Below are 18469 nucleotides of genomic sequence, written 5' to 3' on the forward strand. Positions count from 1 at the left end.
TCTGCCCTGTGGGATGCTCACATGCAAACAGCCTGAGGCAAGAGTGAGGTCTGGAAACAAGTGAGGAAATGAGCAAATGTTCTCCAGTTTAATGGAATCCATTTACTTGAAGAGGCCAACAACACCCAAAGCACACCATTATTAAGCATTGAATGGTTGAAGTGTCAAAAAGCACTGATAAGCGAAGGGGAAGTGGCAATTTCATAAGGGAAATGACTAAAGCATCCCAGGCAATTCTCTAACACAAGTCAGGTAGCCAGGTGACAGTACAACTGTATTTCTCAGTGTTAGGAAGGGATAAGGTGATACCTATGAGCCGAAGTCCTGTAATCCTGACCAAACTATTTTAATTTTTCATAAAATAAAGTCATGTTGATATAAACGAGTGTCAAAGTAATTTGATAGTAGCAAGCATAAACTGCAGAGTGACAAAATCCTTGAGGAAGTTCTAGTGACAGAAATTGAAAGTGACAGTTTCTGAATAGGCTAAACCACCGTTGACTGAAACTATCATAGCAACATCTCAAGTGGTTCATTACATAAATGGGAATATGATGCAACATGATAATAAGGTGGTCTAAAACTATACATGACATGTATTAATCCACAATACAATAAGAAGAATTAAGAACACAACAAAATTGTTTTATTTGACAACAAATATTATTTGACTATAGGTCTATGAAAACAAAGACAAGTTATTTATTACTCATTAAGAGATGCATTCCCAACAAAAATGAAATGCAATGTTTATTTATTAAAGTTTATAAGCCTTTAAAAAAGAGAACACATATTACAGGTTCTACAGCAAGCCCTGAGCACATAGATAAGTACCCCGAAGAGGATGACAGAAGATAGAAAGTGGACAACTAAGACATATGACACGTGTTCGAAGGCTACAGGGAAAAGATGAGCAGAATAACGAAATTCACACAGGGAAAAGAGGAAACATATCCAACACAATCTTATAACTATTCATATTAGACGGAAGTGGACTAAATAATCCAAAGACTAGATGACAAAATGATCTGAAAGGTCAGATGAAACATGTACAGTGTGCCACAGATTCCTTAAATAGAAATATGTAAGTATAAAAGAAAGATAGAAGCACATAAACAATGAAATAGTGACCAAAGGGGGGGGGGTGATGTAGGTCTCATAATGCCTGAAGGTTCAGGACAAAAATAGGTCTGTTCATGAATAACATACAAGTGAAAATGGATTATCCAATAAAATTAGCATCATCACTTGTATTGTCATGGCTGCAGAATTTACAACATTTTAAATCATTGATAGATAGAATAGGTGTAAACTAAACAAATACAATGCCTATCAAAAATTAAATGGACCTATTAAATTTATGAATATTTATAAATATTCTAGTAAAACACTATAGGCATAGGAAATTGCCATTTTCCAGAAACCAAAATAATCTCTAACTGCATTCTAAGTATTGGTCCTTATACCCAAAATAATCTATAACTGGTAAGTAAATAAGTACAACTCTCATCAAAGAAGCTTCATACAGACAGAGGCAATGACAGCTTCACACAGGTCAAAGTGCAGAGAGCAAGTGACTGTGGGGGTTCCCAGTCTGAATTAGTACATCTACAATACAGCCTTTCCCTAAGGCTCTGAGAACATCATGAAGGGGGTGAGAGGAAGAACAGTAAGAGCTAGAGAAGCAGGATGCCTACTGGGAGAGTGTCCTTAAAACCTGACAGGAAAATTCCATCTAGGAAACCTTGAAGATGTGGTTGCCTAAACAAAACCTGATCATTGACCAAAGCAGTTGGCATGCCACCTTGGAGGGGGTAGTATTACAAGGCTCCAGCCTAGATGAAGAACTATGGATAATCAGTGGTTCCTGAGAGAGAGAAACAATCACTTTTCTCCAAGGATGAGGACTCTGGTAGGATATCCAATCCCAAGTGGTCAGCCTTAAACATATAACCATATGAGCAACACTAAATATTCCCAGTAGGATTATGTGTGTGTGCGCATGTGTGTGTATGTGTGTGTGTGTGTGTGTGTGTGTGTGTGTGTGTGTGTGTGTGTGTGTGAAACAATATTAATTAGATAATAATAGGTCATAAACTCATCAACTTAAAACCAAGTGGAGAGGCACAGGAGAAGTTACAGGAGAGGGAGGGGTAGAAATAATACAAAAAATTAAAACAATAGATAGAGGTGAAACATTGCCAAGTAACAAAACAACTTTCAAAATATTAAATACTGAAGTCCTACAGATTTTTTTCTGATTAAAAAGAATTAACTTGAAGTCAAGATGAAAAATATTAAACTCCATATATTAGAAAATTATTCTCCAAAAGCTTGCTGCTCAAATAAGAAATCATGCCATAATATCAAAAGTAGTTTAATGCAGTAGTAATAAAAGAATAAAACATAAAAATTTATTAGATTATTTTAAAACTGGTCTTCAAGAGAAACTTATAGCTGATGATCAATGGCTTAGCAAATTAAGAGGAAATTAAGAAAAAATACATCACATTTAAAGAAGGAAATTAAAAGACACAGAGAAGCAAAAGTGAAAAACACAAGGGAAGAATAGGCAACACAAAAGGCAATAATGAGTTAATAAAACCATGAGGAAAAGAAAGAACAATATACTACGAGGTAGTAAAAGGAAATACATGATCATTGTAAATAAACTTGAATATATATATAAAGAAAAATCTGTTCACAAAATATGTAAAATAATAATTATTCTGAAGACAGAAACAGCATCAGTTCTTGTAGCTAACAAATACCTCCAGCTGTACATAGGGAATATCTAATTAATAAAGATTATTGGATTAAAAATATGGAGCTTAACTTTTAGAAGCAAGTTATTATAAACAGAGGGATAACACAATCATAGAAATAGCTTAATTGATATAGAAGAATAGTTACAGAGCCATGTGTATTTTGGTAATTTTTAAAATATATCTCAGCAAATAAATGATAGCAAGTGATTTCATTAGTTTACAGTCAGGATATATTTAAATACATATGTATGCACAAACACACACACACATATTTGAAGGGACAATTAACTAAAAAGGACATTCAATTAGTACACAGAATATATGCTCAACGTTTCCAGTCACTAATTAAACTTACACTGAGATCCCACTTCTCACCCTCTATGGGACCTAAGAGCAAAAGAGCTAAAATTACCAAATATTGACAAAAATATACAGTAATGGCCCCTGTCAAGCTCTGCTTGAGGATATATTGAAGTATTTGGTCATTTAAAAGCAAGCAAACTTTTATAATACTACAGATACCGAAGAAGCAGAAAATTCCACTCCTTGGCACTGACAAAAAGGTAAATTAAAATTTCACTTAAGCTTTATTCCTAAAAATCAAAAGTACTAAAAGTTCATCTGTCCACCATTAAGAAAACCGATACATTGTGAAATACTGCTTATCAGTGGAAAGGAATCATATGCTTATAAACAAAACTGGATAAACCTTCCAGACACAGAGAAACCAAATGCACATCACTAGCAGTGATGCTCGAGAACAAGCAAGAGGCAGTTAAGTGCAATTTAAATCAGAATGGATTCTCGGCTTGTGTAGGTGACAGAAACCCACTAATGCTGGAAGGTATGACCAAACTTCTCTTTAGATGAGTACTGGAAATGCCCCAACCTAAAAACGATGAATGTGTGAGATAGTGCATCACATGGCCCATGTGCTGGACCCTACACCGTTATTCCACATCCTGACAACAGTCATTACACCTGTCTGTGATTCCATATGGAAACACTGTATCACTATGCATACCAAGCAATCCCCACAACATTGCATGCACCTACCACCCCAGCACCCCTGAGTAGAGAAGGAGGATCAGGAAATGCAATGTCTCTCTTAACTGCATGAGTTACTCTGAGCTACATGAGATTCTGTCTCAAAAATGAACAGCACACACTTGTTCTTGTGTACACACATGTACACTAACACACACACATACACACATACACATATACACATGCACATACATACACACATGTCCAAGCACATGGCCTAGAAACACTTAAAGACACTCATGAGAGGTTGTAACTACTCTTCGAATTGCCCTTCATTTTCAGCATAATGGAGCTAAGAGTAGTTCATTAAACTGTAGAGAGCCCTTATCAGACTGAGGCTTCAACATAGTAATTGAGAGCAAGGTGATAATTTTTTTATTTAAAAATAAAGTTATCTGCCATTGCTCATAGGGACAGCCATAAGGTAAATGGATGAAACTAGAAAATATCATCCTGAGGTAACCCAATCACAAGAAACAAAAGACAAAAAAAAAGCAAAACACAAAAAAAACAAAACAAACAAAAACCCACACATTGTGTGCACTCCCTGATAAGTGGATATTGGCCCAAAAGCTCTGCTTACCCAGTGATACAATCCACAGACCATATGATGCTCAAGAAGAAGGAGGACCAAAGTGTGGATGCTTCAGTCCTTCTTAGAAGGGGGAACAAAAATATTAACAGGGGAAAATACGGAGACAAAGTTTGGAGCAGAGACTGAAGGGAAAGGCTATCCAGAGACTGCCCCACCTAAGGATCCAGCCCATATACATACAGCCACCAAACCCTTTCAATATTGCTGATGCCAAGAAGTGCATGCTGACAGGAGTCTGATATAGCTGTCTCCTGAGAGGCTCTGCCAGAGCCTGACAAATACAGGGGCAGATGCTCACAGCCAACCATTGAACTGAGAATGGGGTCCCCATTGGAGGAGCTAGAAGAAGGATTGAGGAGCTGAAGGGCTTTGCAACCCCATAAGAAAAACAGTACCAAACCACCAGAGCTCCCAGGCACTAAAACACCATCCGAAGAGTACACATGGACAGACCCATGGCTCCAGCTACATATGTAGCAGAGGATGACCTTGTTGGGCACCAATGGGAGGAGAAGCCTTTGGTTCTGCCAAATTGACTTGCCAATGTAAAGGAATGTCAGGGAGGGGAGGCAGAAAGGGGTGGGTGGATGGGTGGGGGAGGACCCTCATAGAAGCAGGGGGGGATGGGATATGGAGTTTATGTGCAGGAAACCATGAAAGCAGATAACATTTGAAATGTAAATAAAAATACAAAAATAAAAAAAACAAAGATAATACAAAATGAGTTTTTAAAATCTAACAAATGATGGCTCTGGGATCATCTCAGTCTACTCACCCTGAACGAGCTCAGTACCTTTCTCTCTTATGCATGCAGGAACCTCATTCCCAGGGCAAAACAGTCTTTTCATCATTTCTGAGGAAAAAGTAAGTGATAAAAATCAGTGCCTGATGGGTTATCAGCCAGTAGAGGGCTCAACAAGAATTTTTAAATCCTAAGGAAAGAACTCAGAACACTTCCTTGCACTGGTTTGGTTAAACATGTAATTTGTCTCTTAAATCCCCACAGGGTATGGAGATAATAATTTTGGGGGTAGCCACAAGCTCTGCTTATGCCCATCAGTCAGTTCTGTCCCACTTGTCATATTCGCCCAACTAGTAACAGGCATGTGTTACTCAGAGTAGGCAGCCCTCGAGGTTCTTTCTCTAAGCAAGGTCAGTTCAAACACCTTTCTAAAAAGCTTCCAAAACGGCCACGATATGGGGTAGCCTATCTTGCGGAAGGGATAGAATTGGGTAAAGCTTGTGAGGAAATGCTGAAATTTACATAGGCTCAACTGTCTGCCCTCAATTTTTTTCTTTCCATATCAACTTCATGTATCACAGTGACTCTAGTCCTACACGAGGCCAGCTTCTTTCCTCCTTAAGTGGACAGTCTTCATGCATTTTAACTTATTTTGGCCATTGCTTAGGATCTATGATAACAATCTAAATTTCTTTCATGTATATCTTCCTTCACTCAGTTTCTTCTTCTCTAGAGTTATCTCAGTAGACGAGCTAAGCTAAGTGTGGGGGTCCTGTTCTTTTGGGATTTCTTTGTGCAAAGAAAATCAGTCAAGCATTGCAACCTTAGAGACCTAAGCATTCTCTGAAGCAGAAATAAATCTAGGATCTAATCGGAAGCCTTCTAAATTTGATGTGCACTGGATTACCTGGAAATCTTTTTAAAAGGCAGTACCTGACTCAATAGTTCTGTGGCAGTGACTGAAAATCTGCATTTGGGGCTGTCTTTGTGATTGACCCAAGGGTCACATTTCCATGAATACAGTGCCAGAGAAACACACAATATTTAAGTTTCAAACAGTAATATTTCTAGACGCCATTGTTTTTATATAAACATATAAGGTAATACATTCACGTGCAAGTATAAAAATGACACCATTAATGTCACTTGTAGAAAATCTTAGAGATGTTTACAGAAGCTCATTACTAATAGGCCTTATCAAACACATAGGTGCTTCACACTAGAAAAATTACTCTCCAGTTATTTTGATTTATTTAGAAACTCGTAATTTTTTGAAGCCTCTGCTATAATTAAAGCTACCATAACTTCTTTTGACCTCATACCCATTAATTAGAAATTGGATTTCCATAAGCTGACTTTCTCTCCTCCCTAGTGGCAAGCTTTCACTATTCCCATCAAAAAGACCTTTGCATATTTCTATGAGGGTGAAAATGAATTCCTTCTCAGGGGATTGGGCACATATACTGCAGAAAGGTTCTCCTGTTCACAGTTTCCGACATCTATAGTGAGTCCATTTTAACTCACAAGAAGCAATTTTCTCTTTACTGAGGAAGGGCCTACCATTTTTTAACAGTTGTCATCTCATCGCTGCCTCCCGAGAGAGTATTCTCCATCACTGTGGACATATACCATGCATTGTATTTAATTCTTTACTGCTTCGTAATGGATGCCTTTGAAGAGTTGTTTAAGAACAACAAAGAATGTAATAAACAATGCTGTTATATGCAAACTCTGCTATTGTTCATGTAGAATTCTAAAAACAATGAATTATAACTACTGTCATGATATAGGTGCTAGAATGGAAGTTCATAGATGTTTTGCAGGTAGGGGCTATGTGTAAGGCCACGTGGAGGTCTGCAGACTTCGTTGTCAAGGTCATAGTGTAAATGTACCTGTGCTTAAGAATAGATTCACAGAGTAAAATTGCCGTTAGTGGGTTCTAGAAATGACATGTATTAATAGGTTAAAGAGGGAAAACATGGAATTTGTATAGAATCCCAATATACAATATGATAGGTACAGTAAATAATTTGTATTTGCTAAGAATATTGTTTTCGGCATTGAATGTACATTAAGGAAATTTTAGGTGTTTATGTTGCATAATCTAAACACAGTAAAGCATAGACAGGAGAGTTCCTGTTAACTATAAAGGGTTCAAAAGAAAGGGCTTCCTTCACCCTATATGCAGAATACATGTAAGAGACAAAAGGATATTTTTAATGTGGTATATACCCAGCCTTTTTCAGATCAGAGATCATTGAAAGAAATTTCTGTCAGATGCAATATTTTTATAAACACAAAACAATCACAGCGGCTTTGAAGTTGTTTAAGGCTCACACACTAACCACAGGGCAAAGAGTTTAGAAACGAGAATCCACCATCCAGACCCCAGCAATGTGGAAAGCCTCTGAATCCAACATAAGCTAATGGTGATGGGGCCAAGGTTGGTGGGTTTCCTGATTTTTGTCTTTTCTTGGTTTTGTTTATTTGAAGAAGAGGGCATTCTTACTTAAACTCTGAAAATTACATAATTTACCAACATCAGCCCTCTGATTTCAGTAGGGAAACTCTCCCTTCTTGTTTATACATTTTTTATTGCATCATCTGTGACTTAAAATCTAAGAATGCTTAAGTGAGAGTCAGATAGCAGGAGTGAGGGGAAGGGCAGAAAGTTTGCAGCCAAGATAGAAATATGAGCCAGGGAGAAATCTGATTAGCGTTAGAGAATATTTAAGATGAGGAAACACAAAATAACTTTCATGTAAGGAGAAACTTTGGGATGACAATTTAAATGAAACGATCCACTCTGTGACACTGCAACAAGTGAGTAAACACTATAGCAAAATCTGTCAGTGTCAGAGATGAGCCGGGTCATATCAAACTCATTTTATCTTGAAGTCACTGGTCTATAGTAATGTCTCTGTCAGTAATGTCTCTGTCAGTAACGTTGATGGCACTAAGCAGATGGGCAATGGCCTCCAACAGACATCACATTTCACGGCATTCATTCCCACCTTTCCAGCTCTTGGACTCCTTGTGATCTCTATTTCTAGATGTTCCCGAGCCTTTTTTGAGGATGGAGTGGAAGTCCCAGTTAGGGTTGAGCACTATGAGTCACTTGTTCTGAACACTTTTTACACATGGGTCACTGCATTTAACCACTGCAAAACGATAAAGTCTAAAATAAACAAAAACAAAATAAAAATCTCTGACCAAGGCTGAAACCTGAAGGACTAAATAGAGCATGAATATAGTTGTAAAGCATTTTTCATGTATTAAATTATTGGAGAATAAACAACAATATGTTTAAAAGTCATTTCAGGTTACAAATCCAGCTCATAAGCCATGATAGTTTTCAGTTCTTAGTAAGTGTTGTGTTTCCGTTGTTTTAGGTCATATGCTTAGAATCAAAATAGACACAGGATGGGTCCTGGACTATTGGCACGTTTCATGGTATTTGGGTATATTAGAGGAAGTGTAGTAGAAACAACAAGTCTTACAAATGAAATCTTTCCTTTCTCTCTGTGAAAAGCAGTGTAAAGTGTAGTAGGACTGGATGACTCTTCCCTGACATCATGCATGTTTTCTGAAACACACTAAAACATGCCTTCCATGGCATCTCAAAGGACAGGGGTTGTAGCTGATTTTTGTTCCAAATATCTGCATTGGTTTAAAACAATTTCACCATCTAAGCTATCAAAATACAGTTTGCTTCCACAATTCATGTGGAAAAATTCCACAAGATTACTAACGAAAAATTGCAACAGACTGCAGGACTGGCAGCTGAGAGAAGTTCAGTGAGACATTTCAAGTCTTATCTTCTTGCCTGAATGAGCAATGGGGTTGGTGACACCGTCTCCATCTTTTACAGTTTAACTCAGTTGACGCAGACCTTCACGATCTCTCATCCCTTTCTGTATTTTGAAAACTACCATCGATCAGTGAGCTTTGGAATTCATCACTGTACTGGAAGATATAGGTCATGTCACCAGTAATGTCCCACTGGGAAAGGTGAGCTTTTCGGAGAGACTCAGTGACTCACGTCTATGAAAGACTGAGTAAGGCTGATGACTTGCAGGTGGGAGAAATTCACAATAGTGCACAGAAGATGGGATCGCCCGCTAAGTCCTAAGCAGTTGTGCTGCCTGCCAACTAAATTTAGTGTAGAAATACAGATGATTTGTTCCACTAGTAATTTATGTGTATAAGGAGTTGGTTAAAACCATTAGGCCACAGATTTTACATGATTTGACATCCTCTTTATAAATAAGGTAATAGGTCACAGATTTTACATGATTTACTCTCCCTTTTATAAATAAGCTAATCTAATAAAAAGAGAGGAAGTATATTGTTCTTGCTGAAAAAAGGGATGAATTTTAGTGTAAAATGAGAGGTAACTTTATTTTATTGGCGCAGCAGTACTGGCCAATAAACAGGAAAAAAATCTGTATGCTAGCAGTGGATGCAACTAAAGTCGATCTACAAGGTGAAATATGTATGCAGTCATTTTGATAATCAATACCTGAACTGTTTTCTTCTGTTTTTTTCCGAAGAATACTTATAAGTCTTAAGTGTGTTGTGGTAATGCCCAGCAAACTGTCTTTCATTTACTTGGACATTAGATAAAAATGAGGGAAGGGGAAATTTCAATACTCCTTTTAAAAACATAGTTTGTCTGGATTTGCCCTCCAGTTCCACGAAAGGGGAACAGTTACAGATGATTTCAATCCATAATGATAGCAAATATATTTGCAGCTTCACTCATAAAGTGCGCTGCCTTTCATGTCCAAAACAGTCAGAGTTAGTGGTTTAAAAATGTGCCCAGTGCAAAGGCATGCCTTATGATAAAGTCTTTGTAAGAACAGAAATGTAGCAGGAAGGACAGAAAGTAAGGATGCATGTTAAATTTGTCAGTGAGTCACACAAATCAATGTCCTTCAAATTCTAGTGTATGTCCAATTCTCTGCATGGGAAGCAAATGGGTTGTGAACAGTTATGTTTTTTAAATACCATAATTATAAAAGAGGAGAAGTGACTATATTGCAGGGCACTGCACGTGGTAAAACAATCTTTGAATAGTAACATCTCTGTGTCATATCATATGCTAAAGCACACATGTACATATGTATAAACCCCTAAACACACACACACACACACACACACACACACACACACACACACACACACTTCCAAGTCTGAATATCCAAGATCCTGATACAAAATTTATATAGATTTCTTCCATGAGACTTGGTACAAAAAAAATACAAAAATTGTTTTACTAATATCACAGACTAATCCTAATCTTTAGCATCAAACTAAAGTAAGATACCATGCGTTCCCTGAAAAATTTGTCTTAAATTCATGAGTGGCCTTTCATCTTACTGGCAGGTTGCATCACTCCTACGAATGCCTAGAAGGAGCGGTTGAGGAGCTGGCTTCGTGCAGCATGCCTCGTTCCCAAGCAGCTTTCTCACATCATCTCTTTCACTTTGCGTGTGTACATGTGTGTATGTGTGTGTTAGTACAAGTTGTTGGCACACATATATAGTTGCAGAAGTGTAAGCACATGCATTTGATGCTAATGCACATGCATATGTACATGGGGATGAGGACTTAGCACCCAGTCTTCAATCACTCTTAAATTTGTCCTTTGAGACAGGAACTGCAGCTGAAGATGGCCCTCACTGATGAGTTCCAAGGCTCACCCAATCTTGTCCTATTGCCCACTGTAAAGTTAGAGATGTTCATGGCTTTTAATGCGGGTGCTGGGAATCCAACCGCAAGTCTTCCTGATGGTGAAGCATGCTTTTCAGCAGCGGAGGCACTCTCCTGCCCCATACTTGTATTACATTAAGCCATGCACACCTCAAGTTTAGCTAATAGGCGAGACACACTGCAGAGTCTTCTTACACATGTTTGTTATTAGTTTATTAGCTAGCTGTTTTCAAAGGGTCAGTTTCACAAAGCAGGAGAGAGTTACAATATTTACTTAAAATCAGTAAATTAAGGGACTGGAGAGATAACTCTACGTTTGAAAGTAAATATTTTGCTTACAGAGAAATGGAGTTTGGATCCAATTCTATGTTCATCACCTCATAGCTGCCTTTAACACCAGTTACAGAGGTACTGGATGCCTCTAGCTTTCATGGGCGCCTGCACTCACATGCACAAACAGGTAATTTGAGAAATAGTAACAATACTACTACTAGTACTACTACTACTAATACTACTACTACTAATAATAATAATAATATATTTGAAAAGCAGTAGGTAGGCTAGTACTAAATGGTAGAGACAAAAGGAATTTGGTTTTGATGCACTTAGATTTGAGGAATGAGAAGACAGGAGCTCAGTGAGCTTCACAAGTCCTTCAGTGTTGGTAAAAGTGGAAAATAAACAAATAAACTGAAAATCTTACTGTGAAAGAAAACGATTGGAGAGAAGGAAGGGGGCAGCTAAACATTTCTGAGGAATAACGCTCCAATGAAAATGCTCAGGCTTTGTGCAAAGGAGAAATCAGAGCGAGTCAGACTTTTACTTTGGCCTGTGCAATAGGAATCAAACTCCTGTCTGTTGGGCTGGAGCTGCAGGGAGACCACCTTCACTTTATATAGACCCCGTGAGAGTACTAGCAACTTGCGATTGCTTATGGTCTCAGAAAGTGCCAAACACAAATCCGTTGTCTGTAAGTACTTTATCCTCATCCCAGCGTCATAAAGAATACAGTTCTCTAAAAGCTGACACATACATACTGCCTGCCAGGAGGGGTACTTAACTTTAGTGGCAACCTGAGGAAAAACAAGTGTGCAGAACCAATAAGGAAGAGTCCGTGTGCTTCACTGGAGATCGGGGAGTACAGAGCTTAATCTAACATGGAATAAGTTGATAATTTTGAGTCAATTGTGGATCAAAAGTTGTAACAGCATGTTTCACACCAGAGAGACTCTTTGGGGGAAACCCTGACTCAGAAGTGAGTCCATCTATTGAAGGATGAATGAGCCACAGACATTCTTCAGGAGACAGTCTAGAAACTATTTCTATTTTAAAAGACAGGCACCTGTGAAACTAATTAGGGTGAAGTACCTCTTTCACCGCTCGAGCCGTAATTCTGTTGACTCACAACTGCACAAAAGTGTAGGTCAGAGAGAAAGAGAACCCAAATGGCATGTAAAGGTGGGCTGGGCTATAAAAGTAGAGGATCTATGGCGATTTGGGTTGAAATTCTAGAGGGTGAGCTTTAGAGAAAATAGGAATTATACCTCAGAACAATTTAAATAATGGGAGCCATTCTGGGCTGATGTTTATCAAGCAAGTGCCTCAAAGTAGTGAACGTCCTCTCAGTTTGTCTCAGAAATCTAGGGAACATTTCTAAACAGACACTTTCCTCTAGTGTATGAAGAAAAAGAGTTTATGGTAACTTTCGTTTTTATTTTATACTTTAAGTTCTACCCTTACTATACTGAGTTGGAGAGGGGTGGGCATGTACAGCATGAGGTCACAAAATATAACTTGCAGAAGTCAGTTCCCTTTTACTATGAGGATCCCAGAGGTAGAACACAGATCATCAGTCTTGTTGGCATACTCTCTTTACCCGTTATGCCAACTCACTTGCTCTAGTTTATACTTTTCAACTTAGTACTGTTTGCTGCCTTTGCAGGCATTATATTTTCTCATTTCAGATAGCATTTACAAGGAAAGAATACTGCTCATTAATTACAGATGCAAGATCTTTGTTATTTTATTCCTCTTTCAGGCTATAGAACATTTGTAGACACTGATCAACTTCAAGTGCAGAAGTTAAAGTTTGTACAGAGAAATGAGATTGGCCGTTTTCTTAACACTTAGCTGTCAGTTGAAAATAATGCATAGATTTAATGACACAATTCATTGCTCTAGCTTATCGTCTTTTCAGCAGAGAGAAAAGATATGGTGGATGCTACAACCACCACGTAAAGGAATTATGAATCTTAGAGATTTCATGGGACATAGCTTATCTGATTTCTCTTTTACTGTAATTCATGCCATAAAATCTTAACTTTTTTCAAAATTAATCTATTACTCCATCTATTTTGGTTTATAGTTTCCTCTGAAAAGGCTGGAGATAAAGTCAGTGCTCACATGCTTCTCTTCCAAAGGCATAATCTGTCTTCACAGTTTCATGGAGGACATAAACTTCTGATCCTTCCACCTCCAGTGTCTCCCCTCCTTTCAGGTCTGAGTGCCTTCCCCTCCTCTCCATCTTCTTTTTGCCATCTCCCTTTGGTTCTACAGTTCCTTACTGAATGGCATCATAAGCTCTGTAGTTTCTTTTCCTATTCACATGCAAACACATTTCAAATCTATATGTCTAGGACAAATATTTCTAAAAGTATTTTTCTTACAGCCTACTGAATATTTTCATTTGAATGATTTTTGAGTAAGGTTTCTCAAATGTAACCCTTTTGCCCTGTGTAGTCCCCTTTTATTCAGTGACACAGACACATACGACTCCATTTAGAATTGTTTCCGGTGTAACTTTCCTTACCAATTATGTCAAATCAGTTGCCGAATAACACCACATTTTCTATGTCTTCACTGCCAATTTCTAATATCTCGCGGAGATAAACTCATTCTCCTTAAAACCTGCCTCAGTAGAGTCTTTATAATCCACTTCCCATTTTCCATACAGCAGCCAAAGTTTATTCTCTCTCTTTCTCTCTCTCTCTTCTCTCTCTCTCTCTCTCTCTCTCTCACACACACACACACACACACACACACACACACACACACACACACAGACACCAATACCACACACTAAAATATAATCATACTACTCTCCCAGTTGCATGAGGAATCCTGTTACTTAGAATGAAGGAAATAGGTTAATTATCAGTTGGTACATTATTATCTCTTACTAACTTATCTATTATCTCAAATTTAAAATTTTACCATTCAGACTGTCATTCTTACTTAGTTATGCTATGTTTCTGTCTATTTTTCAAAATGTTTCATGGATTTTCTGCATAAAACATGTTTTGTTCAATTAAATGCCTGGATTATGTAGTCCCCTCCTCACTGTCTCTCCCTCCTCCCACCTCTCTCTTCTTCCTCCTCCTCCTCTTCTTCCATTTTGCTCCTTTTACGATAGCTACCCTCCCAGCTGTCTTTTATCAATGAGTGAAATACCGAGCCCCTGCATAGCCTATGTCTCATTCATATCTCAATTTAGAGATTGTATTCTGAACTCCGCCCACTAATGGACTGTTGGTTTACAACAATATGTTACTCATCTATGTTCATACGGAAACTACACTTAATTCTGCTTACCTTATCCTATACTTAGACCATTACTTGTCTCTTATCCTCCATGAAATTCTCTAATTCTCCATGAATTTTTACTCTCTAATGTAATTATATAAACTTAGTGTTCTATCAGCATTTAAATTTCATATACAAATGAGACTAATCAAGTGTTGCCCTCAAAAATCATTGACGATTCTGTTTCAAAAACTTAACTACCAACACTTGACTGTATCCAAGATCTTCTGGTCATGACTGAGAACATGACATAATTCTAGCAACTCTGCTCTTGTCGTATAAGTCTTTCTGTTCAGAAGATATAGCACAGTCATCAGGAATCTTTAGGACACTTGCACCAAGGTTGTTTCACTCAATAGGCATGCTCATCAGACACACCAGATTTTTATATGCCACTCTGAAAAGGCAGAACAGTGCTGAGATGAGTCATTATCTTGAAAATGCTACCAGTTCTTAGTGGGTTGTGCCAGGGAAGCCCAGCTTCCAAATGACAGATTTCATTAACTGCACATCCGTTTTGCTATCTGTGTGGAAAATTATTGAGTGCTGTGCTATTAGACAAAAGTAGAAAATCAGAACATATGTCACAAAATTAGCTGGGAGATATAAATGCAAGGCTTTTTTTAGGAGAAGATCTGGGGTTCAAAGACTTTATTTTACATTTCTATACACAAGAACAGTCTGGTACGTGACTGACATGGAGCAGATTCAGATAAACCAGTGTTTATCTAGGCAGAGAGCAGGGAGCTGGGAACATTATTCAGTGAAGACTGCTACACCGCCTTGTGTGATGCAACAGGTGAAGGCATGTCATGTCATGTGGATACAACTGGTGGAAAATTTAGGGGATATATTCCGGATACACTAGTTACAACTACTTGGATGAAAGCATACATTTTATTGTCACTGAAAATGGAAGTTTTGGCTGGAATGGGGCCAGATCTGAATAGGATAATAATATACACATACAGGAATATTACATTTAAAATTAGAAGATCATTGTTTATGAATAGTATGGGTTAGGAAATGAGTAGGAAAGAGTAGACTAAAAGCAAGACTCAAAAGAGAAATCCTTATCCAGCAACACTCACAACAATTGAACCATAATAAACAAGCCAAACAAAATGGTCCTCTTCAAATACAAAAGGGCAGCTCACCCCATGACATTTATGGTCCTTGATAACAGATTTGTTGTCATAATAAAGAAATGGATGATTAATTCTGTCCAAAATTATAGAGTTTCCAGGGACTTTTATTTCCATTTTCTCTTTTGAAGATTTTGTTTTTAAATAAAGTCAGTTTCCTAATTAACTTACAAATAAAACCATCACACAGTTAGTTTAAGAAAGTCATTCAAACATTTTCTTTGTGTATGTGTGTGTGTCTATGTGTGTGTGTATGTCTCTCTCTCTCTCTCTCTCTCTCTCTGTGTGTGTGTGTGTGTGTGTGTGTGTGAGTGAGTGTGTGTGTGTTTTAAGATAGTCAAAGTGTAAAACTAAGTGGAACTCTGTTCTTTCAGAACAATGGTACTAAGTCTACAATAATCACTGAGACATGTAGTTTGGGCCAGGGAATTCCCTCATTTCTAATTATAAAAGTAATCAATAATTAATTGACATACTATGATAACTATATATGGGAGATGAGGGAAAATATAAGCAAGTGGAAAAATTAAAAAATAAGTCCAATGTACATTATAAGAAAATTAAAACTAATAATACTTTAAAATATTTCTGTCTACATAAAACAAGAGCATTTAATGTTAAGGAACAATAAATAGCTATTAAAATAAAAATAAAATTTAAGAAAATGTCCCCCAAAGGGCAGAAATATTCTACAAAGATAAACTGAACAAGAAAAATATTTAATGCAGTGGTTCCACATGAAAATCTAACAACCAATTAACCACAATCAAAGAATGAGAGAAAAACTGAGGAAAATATACTGCAATTGGGGGAGGGGTATTATAAACATTTATGGGTATAAGAGAGGTAACTCAGTGGTTAAAAGCAGCTAGGGTTTGGTTCTGAGCACACACATGGTAGCCCACAACCTTCTGTATCTCCAGTTCCAGGGGAAGTGCATCCTTTTCTGATATCCTTGGGCACATATACAGTGCACGTACAGATGAGCAAGGATACACTCACATAAACAAGTGTGTGTGTGTGTGTGTGTGTGTGTGTGTGTGTGTGTGTGTGTAAAGGAAGTAGCCAATAAAAATGAAGTTACTTGAATGAGAATATTGTTTCTTTGTTTGCATGCTTCTTGTTTTGAAAGAACAGATAAAATATTTAAAATATAATGAAAAAATATTGCACAGTGAGATACACCCTTAGGAAAGTTGACAGTATCAGAAACAAAGATGAGATCACAAATTCTTAAAGGAATATAAACAGGTTAACAATGAAGCAACCATAATCACATTTACGTCCTATACACAGCACACATGAAAAACAAATGGGACAAAACCCTTCCCAATTGACTGTATTGCATAAAATCTTTCTATATAAAATGAAGCAGACAGCTAAGTGTGGGGGCAGTAAAAAGACAAGATTAGAAGACAAAGCTTCGAAAGCAAACAGAGCTTCGTGCTTCTTCCAGTTTGTCCCCCACTTACATGTCATTAAACTACTACTCTCAGTCCCTCAGTCGGCATATCCACCCCTTCAAGCATTGTTGGCTAATTCTTCTCTTCAAATGTCTTGAAGAAAAGACCATATAGATTGACTATCATCCTACAAAAATAAGATACATATTAATAACACTCCTTGCCCTCCTTTGCTATAGTCAAACCTTTATGTATTAACATGTATATTTATCTAGGCTACATCTGTATGTTCAAATATAGTACACAATGATTTTTACAATGATGATGGAACTAGAGGATGTTAGAACATTCAATCAAACATAAGGAAAATATTTCATCCCTTTATAAATCTAATATCCCCTGTGCTTCTATAAGGGAAAAACACCTCAATGTCAATTTAGAAAGAACAGTGTGCTTTAGCTATCTACCAAATATCTTTCCCACAGACTCAATTTTGTTTGCCTTCTAAAGCAGTCTTGGTATATTAGATCTCCAGTGCTTTAGTGTAGTCTTCCCTCCTGAGATCCTCTCTTCCTGCTCTCCATGGCTTACCACTGTGCTCCTAGGCTCACAATTCTTAGAACAGACCCTTTAACGAACACGAATTCATCTTCCATTAGTTTTCTCTAAAAATAAGATAGTGGGGAAGAGGATTCAGTGCATGAAAGAAAGGAAAAGTTAATGGTAGGAATTCACTAACTTTGTATATTTCATACAAGGGAATCAATGCTTTGATTCAAACAACAGAGTTATCAACATATTTTAAGATATATTCCAAAAAGTCTAGACCTAGAAAAACTATCCTTAGGAGATTCTAAAGGCTGGTTCCGTTTAGTATAATATCAATCCTCAGTGTTGTTCGTCAGATATTCCTAGCTCTCTGACCCCTGGTTTAGAGGCAAGATCGTTCTCCCTAGTCCTCTTTGAAACTGTCCATCTGTGTAGCTAGTCACTGCCACCAACTTAGGATGGAAAGTGACCTTGTTATATCCACGTGAGCCTTTTAAAAAATTGTGCTTTCTCTATTTACAACCGCACATGAGGTACAGTATCTCGTGGAGCAATTAATAATTAGGAGACTGAATACTCTTCATTTTCCCTCTGGGTTGCTTCCCACAAGTCCCCAAAGGTACCAGTTTTGAGAAGGGTAGAGAAGAGCAAGAGGGCAGCCAGTTCAGGACATTGAGTGAGCTTCGTTGCTATTGAGCCTTGTGATCTGGTAGGTTCAGGGGTATTTAAAGCAGCAGTGACAGAGCAACATCCTCTTTGGAGATTTGAGTTGACCTGGTTGTATGTTACAGTGAAGCTTCGTGGGATTTAGGGTCAAAACCCTGCAACTCTATGAAGAAAGCCACTACCTCTTTGAAAAAAAATCAATATTAATCCTTTATTGAGCCACAGAAAAATAAGTTTTAAGCAAGATCCTACAAAGT

At 37.6% G+C, this 18469-nt stretch overlaps 1 protein-coding gene across 4 annotated transcripts in view; it reads right to left on the minus strand.

Moving 5' to 3' along the window:
- Positions 1–18469, minus strand: part of Nlgn1 (neuroligin 1) — a 905434-nt gene that overhangs the window by 754241 nt on the left and 132724 nt on the right. For all 4 annotated transcript variants that reach the window (XM_087614475.1, XM_087614453.1, XM_087614472.1 and 1 more), the window contains exon 2: positions 5186–5263. The gene's annotated coding sequence lies outside the window, so the exon portion shown is untranslated. The remainder of the gene's footprint in view (positions 1–5185; positions 5264–18469) is intronic.

This window comes from Rattus norvegicus, chromosome 2 (genome assembly GCF_021556685.1).
Source record: "Rattus norvegicus strain SHRSP/BbbUtx chromosome 2, alternate assembly SHRSP_T2T, whole genome shotgun sequence".
Lineage (NCBI taxonomy): Eukaryota > Metazoa > Chordata > Mammalia > Rodentia > Muridae > Rattus > Rattus norvegicus.